The sequence below is a fragment of the Fundulus heteroclitus genome, chromosome 23, assembly GCF_011125445.2.
Source record: "Fundulus heteroclitus isolate FHET01 chromosome 23, MU-UCD_Fhet_4.1, whole genome shotgun sequence".
Taxonomy (NCBI): Eukaryota; Metazoa; Chordata; class Actinopteri; order Cyprinodontiformes; family Fundulidae; genus Fundulus; species Fundulus heteroclitus.
Genome location: NC_046383.1, coordinates 11215713 through 11232979, shown reverse-complemented (window position 1 = coordinate 11232979; position 17267 = coordinate 11215713). Strand labels below are relative to the sequence as shown.

At 40.1% G+C, this 17267-nt stretch overlaps 1 long non-coding RNA gene across 1 annotated transcript; it reads left to right on the top strand.

Annotated features, from left to right (window-relative positions):
- The first annotated feature begins 9191 nt into the window (after positions 1 to 9191).
- Positions 9192 to 10737, top strand: LOC118557291. Its single transcript, XR_004927776.1, has 3 exons — positions 9192 to 9265; positions 9406 to 9575; positions 10624 to 10737. It is a non-coding gene; the product is annotated as an uncharacterized LOC118557291 (long non-coding RNA).
- Positions 10738 to 17267: the final 6530 nt, after the last annotated feature.

Below are 17267 nucleotides of genomic sequence, written 5' to 3'. Positions count from 1 at the left end.
ATACTACATGTTAGGCATGCATAACCCCTGACTCAACGTGTAATTTAGGATAAATCAAAGGTTATAGACCAGCTGCGAGGTTTGGCAGGATTACATAAGGAACCAAAGTGAGTACAAAATATGTGGCTGGAGGCAAGAAATTAGCAAAAAATATTTATTATTTTGCAGGGAAAATAAATAATAAAATAGAATGCTGTTTTAACAAGAACAACAATAATAATAACAAGCCAGCATTTCAAACTCAAAAAGCCATTCCTATTGAGCTTTAATATTTCAGTTTGTCTTTTTAGTCATTAGTCAAGTCAAAATGTGGTTTCAAGTTCAGTTCCTTTTTCATTCAGTGGTTTGTGTCGTTACCACAGGGAGGTTCACATCAGTGAGAAGAATGAAGTGTGCAATGAAGATTTAGTCCTACTTATTTGACAGGCTAGCCACTCCTTCCAAAGAGAATCCAGGGATCCTGATCCAGCAATCTGATCCAGCTTTTTAATCTGCAAACAAAACAAAAAAACTAGCCTGCACACAATAATGATATTATTGCATTCAGCTTAGTAAAATCCATTTCACTATCAATTCTTACAGCTATAGCTAATTTTTTATCTTCACTCCTTAAATTACCACAGTAATGTTTTACACGCATGTTCATTTTTTTAACTCAAAATATTCTTTGTAGTACAGGAAATTATTTTGAACCCACGTAAAACAAATAAATTAAATTACTGAATTTTCGATTGCAATGCAAATTGCAGTTGACAAATAAAATTGATTGATTGATTGATTGATAAATTAATTTTAACCAATAAAATCATTGATTCTTGAATCATCTTTTAATCTTTTGGTATATCATAACATGCAATACAATTAAATCATCATCTTACCAAGGAACATGAATTCTTTCCAGCTCCAATACTCTCCTTTACCGTCATCCTTTGTATCAGTACAACCCTATCTAAGCTACTTAGTTCATCATTACTAATGAGCTACTTTAAATATTCTCCTAACCCATAAAAAAGGTACTTTTAACGTCCCCAAACATCAAATTCACCTACTAAAAATAATGCAAAAGAACTTAACATTCCTTGTATAATTTTGAACTTAAATATAATTTGGTAAAACCACGTCTTAACAGGAATAATATTTTCAGGACTTTAACATAAAAAAAAATCCAACCGTGATTAGCATTTGCAAAATGCTAATTTTAGCACAACACTAGCATAGCTTCTTCAGCAAGCGCATGGTCTTCACTCACCAAGATGAGATTTCAGCATGAACACACAATTGACAGCCTGTCTAGCTCGTGCTCCCATCAACTTAACACACAAGTTCTAAATTAGTATCTGCAAAGTGCAATACTTTTCTGCATTAAAACTCACCAGAAAGCCACACTGTCTCTCCAGCTCAGGGGTCACCAACATGGTGCCCACGGGCATCAAGTAGCCCCTGAGGACAGCATGTGGGGCCCACCAGCCTATTCCAAAAAAGCACAACCCGGCAGTTAGCTGCATCTAAGACTTTATTTTATTCCGTTACTCTTCGTGTTTATTCACACTAGCATTTATATAGATTTAAAAATTACTATCTATTACAAAGCATGGAAAATATGTTTATTTTACATAAAGTTAAGGTGAACTCTCACTCTTCTTGTTCAAAGGTCAGTACTGGTAGCCCTTCAAAAACAAGTCACTATTTTTTCATACATATTTTTGGTTTTACAGAACTTTAAACACAGGAGGTACCATTTAAATGTCTATCAAAAATTGCTGACTCTCTCAGAAAAATGCATCACTGCGCTGACATGCTCCCCCCATGGCTTTCACCATTGCAAACTAGAGATTCTGGCCTTTCCAACAAGGTATAGCACGTCTTTGTCCGATGTGCCTCGGTGACATAATTGGCATCTTCTGACTCTTGCACCGATTTTAGAAGAGGAGGAAGACGGGCACCAGCTGATTCTGGACCCGGTTAATGAGCAAGTGGTATGGTTACTTTTTATTTCCTGCATCTTTACCTTACATGTCGACTGCAATTAGTTACAATCATGAATAACACAGCTGTTTTGTGTTATTTTGTTGTTTTGCTGTCGGCTGAATGATCTAAAAAGTGTTTTATGAAGTGGCAATATCATTTATACCTTTACAATTCAGCTGCTGTTTTACAAGTATGCTGTTTTATGGTATTGTGCTATTTTTGGACAGTTGTAGGTTATAATATATCGTCCTGTGATCAGAGAGTTTAGCTTCAACCCTCCCTCCCCTTGCTGCTGCAGCACAAAGCTAGTGTTACTTTTACTATCGGCTGGTTGATCTAAGAAGCATTTTATGAAGTGGTAGTATCATTTATACCTTTACAATACAATTGACGTTTTACAACTGTGTTGTTTTATGGTATTATCCTATTTATGGAGAGGTGTAGGTAACAATTTATCATGTCGTGATCATAAAGTTTCACTTTCCCCCTCCAAGAGAAGCCTCACTTTACTGTTGGCTCAATAATCTAAAAATAGCATTTTAAGAAGTGGTAATATCATTTTTACCTTTGCTATACAACTAATGTTTTACAACGGTGTAAAACATGTTTTTTGTTAAGTATTTTTTTCAATAAAATTGTTGTTTGAGACAAAAGGACACATTTCAACTCATTTTCTCATAATTTTATTGACATTATGCTGTGCACAATAGTACATTTTGATCAAACAGGGTAAATCTTATGAACAAATACTTAGACATATGCAGGAGTCCTGCAATGGAAACTTTTATTTTACCAGATTCCCTTTAATGAGGTGTAAAACACAGTATTGACCCATTTTGGCACAACTGTGACAAAATCACAGGTCCGCCTGGCACACTGCCCACTAAACCCTTGTTGTACAAATATGGTTCAACTGATTCATTCCAGATTTGTTGCAGTTACAGTCAAGATTTAATGTTATGCCAGAAAGCTGTTTGAATGTGATTATTATTATTAATTATAATTTGGTATTATAATTTTAATAATAGGTCATTCAAACTCAAATAGTAGCTATAACAAAATATGGTTCAAATGGTGGTGATTCCAAGGCTATAAGCTTGTAATGATTAATACCAATAATGCATTTATTAATTAGCTGTTATGAACTCCTTTATGCCGGAACAAGATTATCTGATCGGTTTCTGATCAATGAGATTTATCCAGCAAGCTATGAGAACCCCAATATAACTGCAATTAGGGTTTACGTCGTTACTCCTTCATCACCATACAATGATTGCGTCTCTGTATTGATGTCAGACGTTAACTCAAAAAGAGATAATTCTGTGTCTAGAAGAACCATGCAACTCTGGATTGAAATGAACACAAACAATTACTATTCCACAGGTTGTTATTTATTGAACCAAAGCAATTCCCTTTTACAGTAATTATTCTAATTCAACAACCTTGGGAACTCTACTCATTACTAAAATAAACATGCAAAAATATCTGAAAATAAACAAGTCATAAATTGATTAAATTGAGACATAGCAAATCTTAGTTCAACTCACAGTTGTTTAAAAACATCACATTCAAGACGTCAGCATTTGACGTAGCAGCATTGAAAGACAAAATTAGCTCTGAGAAGCTTCAACAAGCTAGCTAACAGCTTAGCTACGCTGCACCTTCCCAAGATGGCTACTATGACGACACCTGACCTACAACCTTGCGTTATACGTAAGGGGGAGGTCTTAAGGATGTAATCAGTGCTTACGCTAATCTGGCGTGGTACCTTGATTAGAGAGCAGTCCTGGATGAGGTTTTCAAAGACGGAGCGCGGACTGAGAGTCCCAACAAAGAGATTTAACTGATAAGAGGACAGGAAAAGAAAAAGGGAAAAAGATGGAAAAATCGCCCTGAATGTAAGCCAGGGCGGGGCGGCACCGCATGATCAACCTGCGCCGTCAATCCCGGCGCATGCACGGTTCATTTGCAGTCTGGACGCTGAGGGTAAACATGCTGTGTCTCTGACTGCAGCGTTGAGAGGGACTCCTGCGGGAGCTGGAGAACGGGGTTGGGACGGGGGAGGCGCCCCATGGCAGCACCTGCCGCCGGAGGACAAGAGTAGGAACGATACGTACTTTCACATCAGAGTCTCCAAAAGTCGCCAGTGACACCAGAAAAGTCGCTAGATTTGTCGCTAGTCGCTTTTTTGAAAAAGAGTCGCAAGAGGGGTCTGAAAAGTCGCTACATATTGTCATGGTTTAGTTGTGATCTAGCTTTTTTCCTGTTAGTTTTCAGTTCCTCATCCTCCTCTCACTCTGCTTACACTCCACTCCCTCTGCAATCAGTTATTATTTTGGAATAATTGGTTTAAAGGGGTGGAAATGTGTTTGATTATTTCACAATGTATTTTTCTTGTTAATTTCAAAATGTAATAGATGTGCTTCTGTTTCTTTTGAAGTTTTTCACCTATATAGTGATCACCATAGTTTTTAGTTTTCACCTAAAAACTATGGTGACCATCATACAAAAATAAAGATGGATCAAAATTGAAGGCTTTTTGGGTGAAATACGGTTAAGTTTCATAGTAGAGACTATCCCTTTCAAGTGGGGAATTGCATAGTAAACCAAACTTGATAAGACTTGACAAGGAATGAGAACAGAGGAAAATGTTGATTGTAGTTACAGTGGCTGTATGAGAAGAAGTGCCACAAAGACTCCACGACAGAGATGTACGAGCAGCAATTAGGGTTTTTGGAAACTGCTTGTAGTATGTTGCAGAGTACCCCCTCAGTATGATTCTGCTTGGGCAGCCAGACTGGGGCATGCTGGTAGTTGTTTTAATTGCCCTATGCTTGTAGACTACTTTTGAGACAGTGGCATGGCTGATATCAAATTAATTATTTAAATCAGTTACTAGAATCAAATCTCCTAAACTGTAAAAATGAGAGAAAATTACAATATTAAGAATATTTTTATTGCAACTACATTGCTGCACTCTTTTGATTTCTATACTTGCCTAGTACATTTGTCTTACTGGTAAATTGTATAGAATACTACGGCTACTTAATGCAGCTCTTCTGTAACAGCTCACATTATCTTTCAGGTCCAGGCAAATGTACAGTGAGGTGTACTTTTACAACATTCTGTGTGGACAGTAAAAAAGAAACCACAATCAGTACTGAAAATCAGTTAAAGTCATTACTGTAATGTCCTTTAGAAAAAACATCAATAATTTACACTTATTCAGTTGACAAAAGTTGTCTTAGTAACGAAAGCAAACACCGCTAAAGGATTTGGATAATCAGCTGATTGTGATAAAAAGTGAAACCTTGATGTGCAGTTAATCTAAGACATACATGATAGAAAACATCAGTGTAACATTGTGGTTTTTAAGAGGAGTCTGAAGTCCTTATCTTGTGAAAGTAATCCTCAAATGATCTATTCTTATTCTCTTGGCACCTTACCCTAGTCAGTGGAGTTTAATAAATGGATATTACAGTTTCTAGTCAGACTGTACAATATCATTCAAGCAATCGGACTGTCAATGTTCAACTACATTATCCAGAAGTCAAAACGTGAAGATTAAATCTGGTCACAGTCTACCTTCCTCAATCATTAGACAGTCACTCAATGGTGGCTGCTTTAGTAGCTGTCAGAATTAAAATAATGTATATCACCATTGTGGAGAGTGTTCAGAAGCATAATAACATTTTGCAAAGAGCTTTATTAGCCTAACATGATTCCTTGTATGGCAGTCCTGTCCAAAACAATCAGCAAACTTTTCTCAAGCTTGCACTGCTAATCCAGTTCTTCAAGTCCTCCCCTCCCAGAAGAGGATTTTAATATCAACTCCAAGAGGCAACAAATGTTTTGTACTCATTGTCATGCTTTATCCCCAAACTCTGACTTTAATAGACTCTGAAAGGGGACAAGGTGTCAGACGTTAGAATTATTTTCCCTCTGGGTACATGCAGGAAGTGACAGCAAACTGGGAGGGAATCTAAGAATCTGAGTGAACTTGTCATTAGTGCCTAAAGCAGCTGCAAAGCTGAGGAAAGTTGGTCTAGAGAGTTTTTGCAGAGGTGGCACCAAGTGATTGTTTTACTAGTCACAAATAAGGTTAACAAGTCCCAAGTATACAATGAAAGTCCCTAATTGAGTGCAAGTCCTGAGCTTCAACCATTTAGTTTTTAACAAGTCATTTGACCAAAAATGTAATTTAATCACAATGTAATGATTCATTTATTGGAATAATATATTCTTTTTAAATGGTTTATTTGTTTTCCAACACAACCAACAGAAAGAACTGAGCTTCAAAAATATCAGAAAATCAGTGCTGAATTCTTATTTTGGTACTAAACAAATAAAACAACTAGCAAATTAAAGTTACTGCTTGATGTAAGAGTTGAAAACTGACTTATAAGGAAAAAAACACCTCTGCAACTCTGTAAAGCATATTTGATTATCTAGAACAGTGCTATAAAAGTCCCTTTTGGAATAACTGCGCATGAGCAGGACCGTCTTTCCTTGCTCTTCCGCTCTTCACGACAAAAAAAATCTCCCAAAACCACTCTGCTCTTATTTCTTTCTACTAAGGCCTTCCTCTTCTCACTTCTCTTCAAACATGAACATGGTTTGCTTTTTGTGACTCTAGGCCATGTTCAATGTATACGGTGAGAGTAGAGGCGCTACAATGAACAGCAAACACCGAAGCTAACCGTTAACCTAACCACTAAGCTAATCAGATACCTAAACACTAAAAGTCACACACAGTCAGCAAGAGGAAACTAACAAGGAACGTGCATGCACACTGCCATCATGTTAGCACATCAGAATGATTGGCATGTGGGACCACCAATAGATAAGGAGATACCCCCTGGAACTTGAGGGACTGGGGTGAGTGTTAGCAGGAACACAACTCTGACAAATCCCTGCTCTTCGGTGCGAAGAGCAATGATTGATTAGGATTACCAACAACAGCTTTAACAATTGCTAATTTGAATTATTTGTACAACTTTGTAAAGTGAACTTTCTAATCAGGTTAGTCATGATTATGGTGTGTCAAAATACCTCTAAAATCGGTGGTGTGGTGAGCCCGACCATCTTCCATAATGTTTCACAAATTAATAAAATAAATTGGACATTAGGGGTGTTCGGTGGAACAGGTAATATACGAGCTCGGTAATTGTATGTTTTAACTGATTGTCTTCTCTTCATTGAATCGTATGTTGACTGATGCTTTTTCTAAAAGGATCAAGCACTTATGTGTTAAATAAATTAAATAATGATTGTTTTAGTGCAGACAGTCTGTAGAGAAAATAGATTTGAACACGGTCAGTTGAGAGGGTATGGAGCAATATATGAGTTGTCCAGAGAGAGCAGCTGCTGTCCACAGGAAATGTGCCGGGGAGAAAGAGGAAGTGGAACCAGACAGTTTGGTTCAATGAGCTGGGGTGAAGGCGATGAGGTTATTAGGGACTTTTTGCTGTTGTTCAGTAAAGGGGGATGTTTCGAAGGTTTTGCAACCTCCCAACGGCTCTCTCAACACATAAAAGAAAGGTGATTTGGGTGCTCAGTGCTCAGTCTCCTCAGAAGACACGCAGCGTGGAGCAGAAGAAAAGAAGACCCAAGACGGAAGGACGATCGTTGAGCCAAAGGAAGAACACGGCGCCCCTGTCTCTTAGAACCACCGAGACTGAGTCAGATTATCTATTTTTCGTGTTTTTTTCCACAATTCGGGGCCAACAATCTGCAAATCCTATCAAGAAGAACTACTGTTCTTCTTGACATGTCGCTGCAATGACATGTCAGCAAATTGGACTTCTACATAATTTTTTCAGTCTTACTTTCTCTGGAATTTCAGATTCAGTCCTCTGTGGATTGATAATTTTCATCAAATGAAACAGAACACTGTTTTTAACATCAGCATGGGTGTCCAGTTGGAGTTTTTTCCAGATAAATTGGTTGTGTTTTGAAAGTGTTCCTTTATTTTTTCTGAGCAGTGTATACTCAACATGTTCTGAAAACTTTAAAACTCTTAAAACTCTGCTTAAACGTAATTCAAATTTTAATGATTAGCTTTTCATCTGTTCAGTGAACAGGCAGTCTGAGAAGCACCCCAGGGTCATACACAAAAAAAGTACCAGAGGGCATGGTGATTAGGTTTGTCATGGTTGAGTTCTGGTTTAACTTCATTTTTCTGTTATTTAAATTTTTTCATCTCATGTGGGTTAGGTTTGACTTTATTTATTGTTAGTTTTTATTGTCATCAGTTATTTTCTGTCATCTTCACTTCACCTCCTCAGCAGTCAGTCACACCTGTTAACAATTTACCAGTCAATTAGCCAGACCCTTGTTCCACCTGTGAAGTGCTCTATTTGAACCTCCCTCTGCCTTCAGTTCAGCACTGGGCCGTCATCATTCCACACCTCTCCATGCCAATCCCCGTTTTTGCCTCAGAAGAATAGTTTTTCTTGTTTAAGGTTAGTCCTGCCAGTTTCTCTAGACTGATACTCTGCTGTTTGTCCCTGGAGAAGTTCTGCTCTGTGTCCTGGTGTCTCCAAGGTTCTGCTAACCTGACTAGCCGCCCTGGAGAAGCTCAGTTCTGTGCCCTGGTGTCTCCAAGGTTCTGCTAACCTGACTAGCCGCCCTGGAGAAGCTCAGCTCTGTGCCCTGGTGTCTCCAAGGTTCTGCTAACCTGACTAGCCGCCCTGGAGAAGCTCAGCTCTGTGCCCTGGTGTCTCCAACGAACTGCTAACCTGTTGTGGCTACGGGGCCTGCTAGCCGAGCAGTTCTGAGCATTCCCGGCTGCCTGGATAGTCGTGACTCTCTTTCACTTCGGGTCGTCAGCTCCTGCCATCATCTACATCCCTGACCTTCTGCAGTCCTGAACCTCCGGTCTTCATCACTCACCACCCAGCATACTTCCTTCAATAAAGACTCAAACTTTAAGTTCCGTGTGCGCGTCCTGAGTTAATCGATAAACAAACCCTGACAAGGTTAGGTTAGGTCAGGTAATGTGCAGGATGTCCAATAAGAGAGTCCAACAGGATCAAGTCAACCAGGCAGAAATCCAAGAGTCTGGCATATATACACACACACTTTTAAATTGACTGTTTCCACACCTTCAATGTTTTTCGGACTGTATACCATATGGTTACATTGTTTTAAAAAAAGTCTAAGTCTCTTAACAAACTTTAACACTGCAGATCAACAAAGAAGTCTGTAATACCCTGGGTATTGAAAGGACCCTCTGCTCTCCGTACCACCCTCAAACTTATGGGCTGGTTGAGAAGATGAATGGGACAATTCAGAGGTGAGTGGTTTGTTTTCTTTTCTGCTCCCAAACCATCAAATAAATATCTACTAAAATTTCTTGCAAATTGACTTGTAAAAATATCTAGCATATGAGAAATTGATTCTGATACTAAATCATTAAAAACTCCTTGATCCCAGAGACTTGAGTAAAGTGACTGGAAGTCATCCAGAAGCATGGGATGACTTTCTGGATCCGGTAATGTTTGGTCTGCGAACCAAAAAAGCTGATGGCAATGAAGTACTTCCCTTACTATCTCATGTTTGGGAGAGAGGCTCGATATCCCACTGAAATTCCCCAGGAGGTTGAGGTATTGATGTTCTGTTATGTGCTTCTATTTACATGGATCTGTTCACATTTGGATCCTGCTTTGCATGTAAATCAGGCAAGGCAAGATTATTTATGTAGCACTTTTAAGTACCAAGATGATTCAAAGTGCATGCCATACAGTTAGGTACACGATGAGCAATACATAAAGAAAACCAAAAGTGTACTGATGTTAAAATATGTATCGTAAAAGTGATGTTGCGTTTATGTACACTTCCTTTCATTTGTATGATAAACAGTGTGAAATGTTCTGGATTTGTATAACACATAAAAATAACACAGGGTTAACCTAAAACGTTCTGTGATTTTCTGAAAGACTGACAGCACCGTTGAGGATGCAGTGGCAACAGAGGAGTTAGCACAGGATATTGATCAACAGACACAACTCTTTGAGAAAGTCCGAGAACATCTTGGACATGAAAAAACAAAAAGCAAAGAAAAAAAAATCTGACAACAAAATAGTGTTCAAAGTTGGAGAAAGTATGGAGACAAAATGTCAGAAGCCACCAGAGAAAAGGGGGGAAGCTGGAAGCAGGCTACATTGGACCATACGTTATTACAGCTATAAAAGGAAAAAGTGCTGATCAGCAAGATGACAAAGGAGATATGTTTTGCAAAATTAGTATTGATCAGCTGAAGTTGACTGTTGAGAACACACCCAGGGTTCCCCACATGAATGTAAATCATCCACAACTAAGATCTACTGTCCCTGCAGCTCCACCACAACCTCCTACCGTTTCTCCAGACCCAGCAGCTGAAGTCATAGACCCAGCACCAACGACTCCACCACAGTCTCCTTGGGTTCATTCAAAGCCGAAATACACAAAAGCTGTTGTTGAAAAATTTAAGAATCTTGTTGGCTCTGATTTATAGAAATACCTATATCTAATCATGTGGTACAAGTAATTATCATCAGCTACCCTAATCATGCATATTTAAGTATGTCTTTGTTTTGCTGGGAAAATGTGTGCTATCGCAGAAACAGCTGCATCCTTTATCGACAGTTGTGTTTCTTTATATCTTTTTTACAGATGTTCAGAATGCATTGGGAGGAAATGTTTCACATGTTCTCCTTTCCAAAATAGGGCCCTACAAATTATATTTTTGGGACATTTCTCAACTTGGTCCAAACATGGAGCTGGAAAGTGAGGTACACAGTACTGCTCATAAGTTTAAGTGTTTTTTCTTCAGTTAGCCACAAAACTAAGTGCATTTTGCAAACCATATGAAAATTACCTTGACAGTCCATTAATGCCTATATGAACATCATAGTGTGTGAACACAATTACCACAAAAAAGAAAAGGCAGCTGTCATAGATTTCTTTGCAATGACTGCAATTTGGAAAGGAAAATCCCCAAGGCTTAAGGTCTGTATAACCTAACCAGATATTTTGGACATACTCTCAAATGCAGAGTAATTCCATTTCATTCATGATCTTTCGTTATTAAGTTAATGGTTTAAGTGTAATGATTCTGGCACTGGAGCTGATCCTACAGACAATTAACACACCTGTTCACTATCCACCCCTTTGCAATCAACCTCTTCTGGCTCCACCTATCTCCAGCTGCATATAAGCTCCGTCCTACTCAGTCTCCAGTGCCAGATTGTCTCAAGTCACCTGTTTGAGCATTCCAGCGTTACTTATTCAGCCTGTCTGACCTGATTCTGTCCTCCGTCACCGAGCCTGCCTGTCCCCTAAACTGTCTGTGCCTGTGGATATTGGACCTGGATCTGGACCTGGATAATCTTTCTGGACTACCCCTCTGTACCTCCGCTGGAATATTGGATTCCCCGTTACCGGACCCGGACTGCCCCTGGACAAACGCCTCTGGAAAGCCCCGCTCAGCCTGCCCGTCTCTCGGCCGTTCAACGTCCTGGTTCTCCCCTCAGTCAGGTTAGTGACTCGGATTGATCTCTCTGTCAAAGCCTATCGTTACCGGTCACTAACCTGTCTCTCTGCCTCCAGGGAGTTCCAGCCCATTAGCGTGAGCTGCGCGCCCAGAGAGCCGACGCCTGCTCACGGTCTTTTAATAAAGTTTGTTAAAACGTCACTGACCTGTCGTGGTAGAATCTTGGGTCCAATTCTGATTCATGACATTAAGTTTTTGAAATACAAGGAATAAAATGTTGTAAATAAGAATGTAATTAAAAACTGTCTTGAGCAAACAGTTTTATTCACTTTATGGTTTTTCTTTATTTTCATATTTTGAGTTTTATTTATTTACCAACTGAATTTGTAAAAACATTTCTTTCTTTTTTTCAAGTGTTTTATGTGTTACAGATAAAACCTTTACAGATAAAACATTTATGATCCCCAACAAAACAAAAGTTTTGTTGGGGATCATAAATGAACATCACCATTGGAAATTAGCAGTAAATTCCATTTAACACACAAGAAACAACACAGATACCTGAAATAGTATTGTTTATTTAATACTTGCTTTTCAAGGTAATTTATTCCCATGAAAAGAGATCCCTAGTCTTGGATCCATTAGGGGGAGTCAAAACGAGACATAAAACAATGTTTGGAAACAACAAGGTAAGGAAAACCACCCCACACTCATCCATCCATCTACCTACAGACAGGTAGATGAATGTTTTCTTTTGTCTTTTTGTAGGGCATTCGTGAGAAACAAGGGATGTAAAGTCTCAAGATGTAAATGTTATACTGTTCAGCATCTCATACAGGCAGGCAGTACTTCATGCGGTGTATTTGTATTGAAAGTATGTGCTTTGCCCCCTTATCATGATTATATGCATTGGCTATTTTGAAATTGTTTGTATTGAAAATTTAAAACTTTGTAACTGTTGGAATGTCAGTATGTAGAAAACCTTCTAAGAAAAGAAGTAATGGATTTCCAAACAATGCCCATGGCCATCAATGAATATCGAAGGGAAAGCGCTGGGGGTAGAGGTAGAGCTAGCAACACAGCAGAGAGAGTTATTGGAGCCCTTGGGTCGAGGAAGAGCCGGCAGCTCAGCAGAGAGAGTTCTTGGCAGACGAAGGAAGCACTGGCAGGAAGATGTTAGAAGCTCAATCAGGCAGACATGGGAAGCTCTTGAAGGCAGACATGGGAAGCACTGACTGGCAGACGTGATGAACACAGGCAGGACGAGGTATGAGTGAAGACGATCCGGCAGGGGAGAACAGACTGAAGGGAGCTTAAGTAGGGAGGATGGCAGATGAACTGAGTCCGGGCTTGATTAAAGCATGACAGGTGCAGGTGATTAGGCATGGAGTGGAACTGGGCTGGAGAGTGAGAGATGGAAAGTGCCTGTCCAGGGTGAGACAGGTAAAAACTGAACCCTGACACTACCCAAAGCCATTAAAGATGATCTTGCCAGGTGAAAATCTCTACTAATTTCACTTATTGGAAGGGTTGTTTCAATTAAAATTATTTTACCTAGAATGAATTACTTGTTGTCAAGTATCCCAACTAAACCATCATTTGAATGGTTTGAATCTCTGGACTGTCTCTAAATTTATTTGGAAATATAAAACCCCTGTATTAGCTTATAAACATTACAGAAGACTAAAAATAAAGGACTAAATCTGCCAAACTTTCATCACTACTTCTTAGCAGAAAGGCACCAATACTGTCATGAAATAGCAGGGAGATGAATCCGGAATTCAACCAACACTAGGAATGCTCTTTACGGAGATTTATTTGAGGGAATAAAACGGGCAAACAGACAGGATCCAAAAAAGGGGTAAGGCAGACATCCAGACGATACTTGACAAACAGAAACTGGGCAGAAAAATACAAAACGTGTTACAAAAAAATGAATCAAGACGCTGGGAGCTCTTACCAGGAAAACAGGGGATGCACGCATGGTATGAATTGACGACGACCCGACAACTAACTAAGGAGGGAGTGAGGCTTAAATAGACGGATAAACAGGTGAGCGGAATTGAAAGTAATTAACCGAAGGCGGGAGCAATACAGAACTGACAGGACACTAGATCACAGAACTAAACGCAGAGCTAAAACAGGGACCAGATAACTAATGAAGTAAAAAGGCTAAACTAGAATTCAAAACAGAAATAAACCCAGAGGCAGAAATAAGCTACTTAACCAAAACAATAAACATAGACCGGATAACCTAAAACAGTAACAAAAGCTGAAGAAGCCAAAACCTGATAGCTGATCAAATAAATAAACGTGAACCAAAACCCAAATCATGACAAATACGTCTCGAAATGGTTAAAACATAATCCCTTAGATGAGACCTAGCTATGTACTGAATGTAAAATGTGATATCAGGATCTCTGATTTGCCAATCATTAGCTCAAACATAAAACGGAATGCATACTTTTAAAATATCAACATCAGCTCTTCTCTGACAGCTTGGTGGGACTTTCTTAAGATGTCAGGGTCATCACTTAACCCATGTAGCCATATACCCATCTGGAATATTTCTGGCATCCTACAAAAAAAACGTTCCGTACTGGAAGACTAAAGATATTGAATACCTGGACCATTTATATTTGAAGGATCTGGGTTTATCACATTTGACAGATGAAATATACAATATGGCGTTGACAAAAATAAATTCTTAGAATATCAAATTAAATCTGTAATAAAAACTAAATCACCCGGGTCTTTCTGCATGGAGTTTGCATGTTCTCCCTGTGCACGCGTGGGTTCTCTCCGGGTACTCCGGCTTTCTCCCACAGTCCAAAAACATGACTGTTAGGTTAATTGGCTTCTCCAAATTGTCCTTAGGTGTGAGTGTGTGAATGGTTGTTTGTCTCTCTGTGTTGCCCTGCGACAGACTGGCGACCTGTCAGGGTGTACCCCGCCTCTCGCCCGGTGAACGCTGGAGATAGGTCCCAGCAACCCGGCGACCCCATGAGGGATTAAGCGGTTTGGAAAACGGATGGATGGCAAAAAACTAAATTCAAGCTCATTAATAGTGGTTTACAAATGGCAAGAAATATATTAGTTTCTTGATCTATAACCCCCAAAATTATCTGATTTATACATGAGACAGTCTAAACTATAGATTCAATATTTCTTCCTATTATGAAATGGAAGAGGATTTATCAGTCAGCTTTGAACAAAACACCTTAATGTCACAATTTTGTTGTGGATGAACCCGGACACAGCACACATAGAGTAGTTCTTTAAGACAGTTTATTGCAGGTGAATGGTGGTGACATGGAGAACCAGAGTTTGTTACCAGACGAAGGTGAAGGATGCAGGAGCTGACTGGCAGGTACAGAGTCCAAAAAACATGAGCAATAATCCAAAGCCAAAGTGGAGCTGGGCTGCTGAGGAACGAGGAACGAGACCAAGACGAGGTGACCAAAAATTAGCAGCGCAGCCAAACAAAAACCAAACCTGACGAGACAGGAACCAAGGCGGGGAAACAGGTGCAGACAGGCATGATGGTCAGGAACAAACCCTACGAGCCAGCGACAAACAAACAAACAAACAAACAAGGTGAGCTTATAAAGGGGCCTGACAAGGTGACGAGACTAAGGACTAATTAGTGTCCCGACAGGTGGGACTAATTGCTGACGGATGGTGAGCTGAGTGAACTGCAAAAATGACAAGAAAAGAAACCAGACAAAACCTTAACCATGACACTTAAGAACTTTCAAAATGACTAGAAACCTGAATTACAGCTAATACAATACAAAATCATTCATACATGTGTTGCAATGGCCTAGTCAAGTTCCAGGCCTCTATCCAATTGAGAATCTGTTGTTTGACATGAAGATCGCTGTTCACAAGTAAAAACCTAACATCAAGGAGCTGGAGCAGTTTAGCCTTGAGGAATGGGCAAAAATCCCAGTGGCCAGATATAGAGACTGATCTAAATTGACTTGCAGCTAAAGGTGGCTCTACAAGGTCCTGACTTAATGTGTGTGATGGGGGGAGGTTGCAAACGTTGCATGCTGAACGTTTCTGTTATTTTCTCCTATTTGGTGTTTGCCTCAAAATGCAAACATTTAAAAAAAGTATGAATAACAGGACTCATTCTGCATAAATTGAGTGCAGATCCTGCAGACAACATCTCACAATCCCCTGCACTGTTCTTACCACACGTGCTAAGTCCTTCCTCTCCTGAACTGTGCAGCTCCCATACCATACAGTTATATTGATACATAAAACACTCTCTATGGTAGCTCTATAGAAGTTCTTTAGAAGTTTAGTGGAACGTCTAGACCTTTTCAGTTCCCTGAGGAAGAAGAGCCATTGTTGGGCTTTCTTCACCAGGTGGGAGGTGTTTGCAGTCCAGGAGAGGTCTGAGGAGATGTGAATGCCTAGGAACCTAATGCTATACACGCACTCCACCACCTCCCCCTGTATGTACAGAGGAGCGTGTTCAGTCCCTCTGGACCTCCTGCAGTCCATTATGACGTCCTTGATCTTACTGGTGTTCAGGATCAGGTTGTTCCTGGAGCACCACTGTGTCAGATTGCTGACCTCATCCCTGTAGTGGGACTCATGATTGTTGGAGATGAGACCCGCTACAGTGGTGTCTGCAAACTTCACCACTGTGTTTGTAGGGTGTAACAGTCCTGAGTGAAAAGGGTGAAGAGGGCTGGGCTAAGGACACAGCTCTAAGACATCCCTGTGTTGAAGATCAGTATAGCAGATATGTGATTCCCTATCCTCACCACCTTGGGTCTGTTGGTGAGGAATTCACTTCCAGGGGCAGGTGTGGATAATCACATGTTGTGAAGCTTCAGAGCCAGCATGTCTGGTAGCACGGTGCTGAAAGCTGAGGTGAAGTCCATGAAGAGCAAGGGATGCTACAGATGAGTCAGAGCTGAGTGCAGTGCTAACAAGACAGCATTCTCCGTAGAGCGATTCTCCCTGTAGGCGAACTGCAGGCTGTCCAGGCCAGCAGGGATGGAGTCCTTGATGTACTTTAGGAGGATCCTCTCGAAGCACTTCATGATGATTGGGGTCAGAGCAATGGGACAATAATCATTGAGGCAGGTAATGATAGGTTTCTTGGAGATATGCATGATAACAGAGGATTTCAGACAGGCAGGAACCATGGAGAGCTGCAGGGAGAGGTTGAAGATGCCCAGAAAGCGGGTTAGTACACAATTTATGCGTCCAGGTTTAAATCATGTACCTTGAGATGACATGTGTTGTGAACTGGTGCTATAGAAATAGCATTAAATTCAACTAAATTAAATGTGGCAAAATTTGCAAAGAAACCAATTGGGAGCATTGTTCAAACAACCATTCCCCAATGCAAACCAGAAGCAAAAATAAACCGATGTGATGGACGTTGCCCAGCTGTGTGTATTTATCAAGATGGTGTTTTTGGACATGAGTGGTAAGGAGGAGCTACTCACAATTTTGCCATTGAGAGGACAGACAAAGGACACAGCAAATGACCCCTCTTCAAGCTCATTTCTATAATGACTGATGGTGCTCCAGTGATGACAGGCCACACCAATTGAGTCACTGCACTCTGCAAGCGAAGTGAATCTTTCCTGATATCCTGAAATATCACTGTATAATCCACCAGCAGTCATTATGTGGAAAGATTTTAAACATGAAAGACGTGATGGATGTTGCCATGAAGGTTGTGTGCAGTGTACGGACCAGGAGTCTATAGAGGTGGCTATTCCAGCCTCACCTGGAAGAGGCTGGTGCAGAACACACAGATTTGCTGCTGCATACGGACGTAAGATGGCTAAGC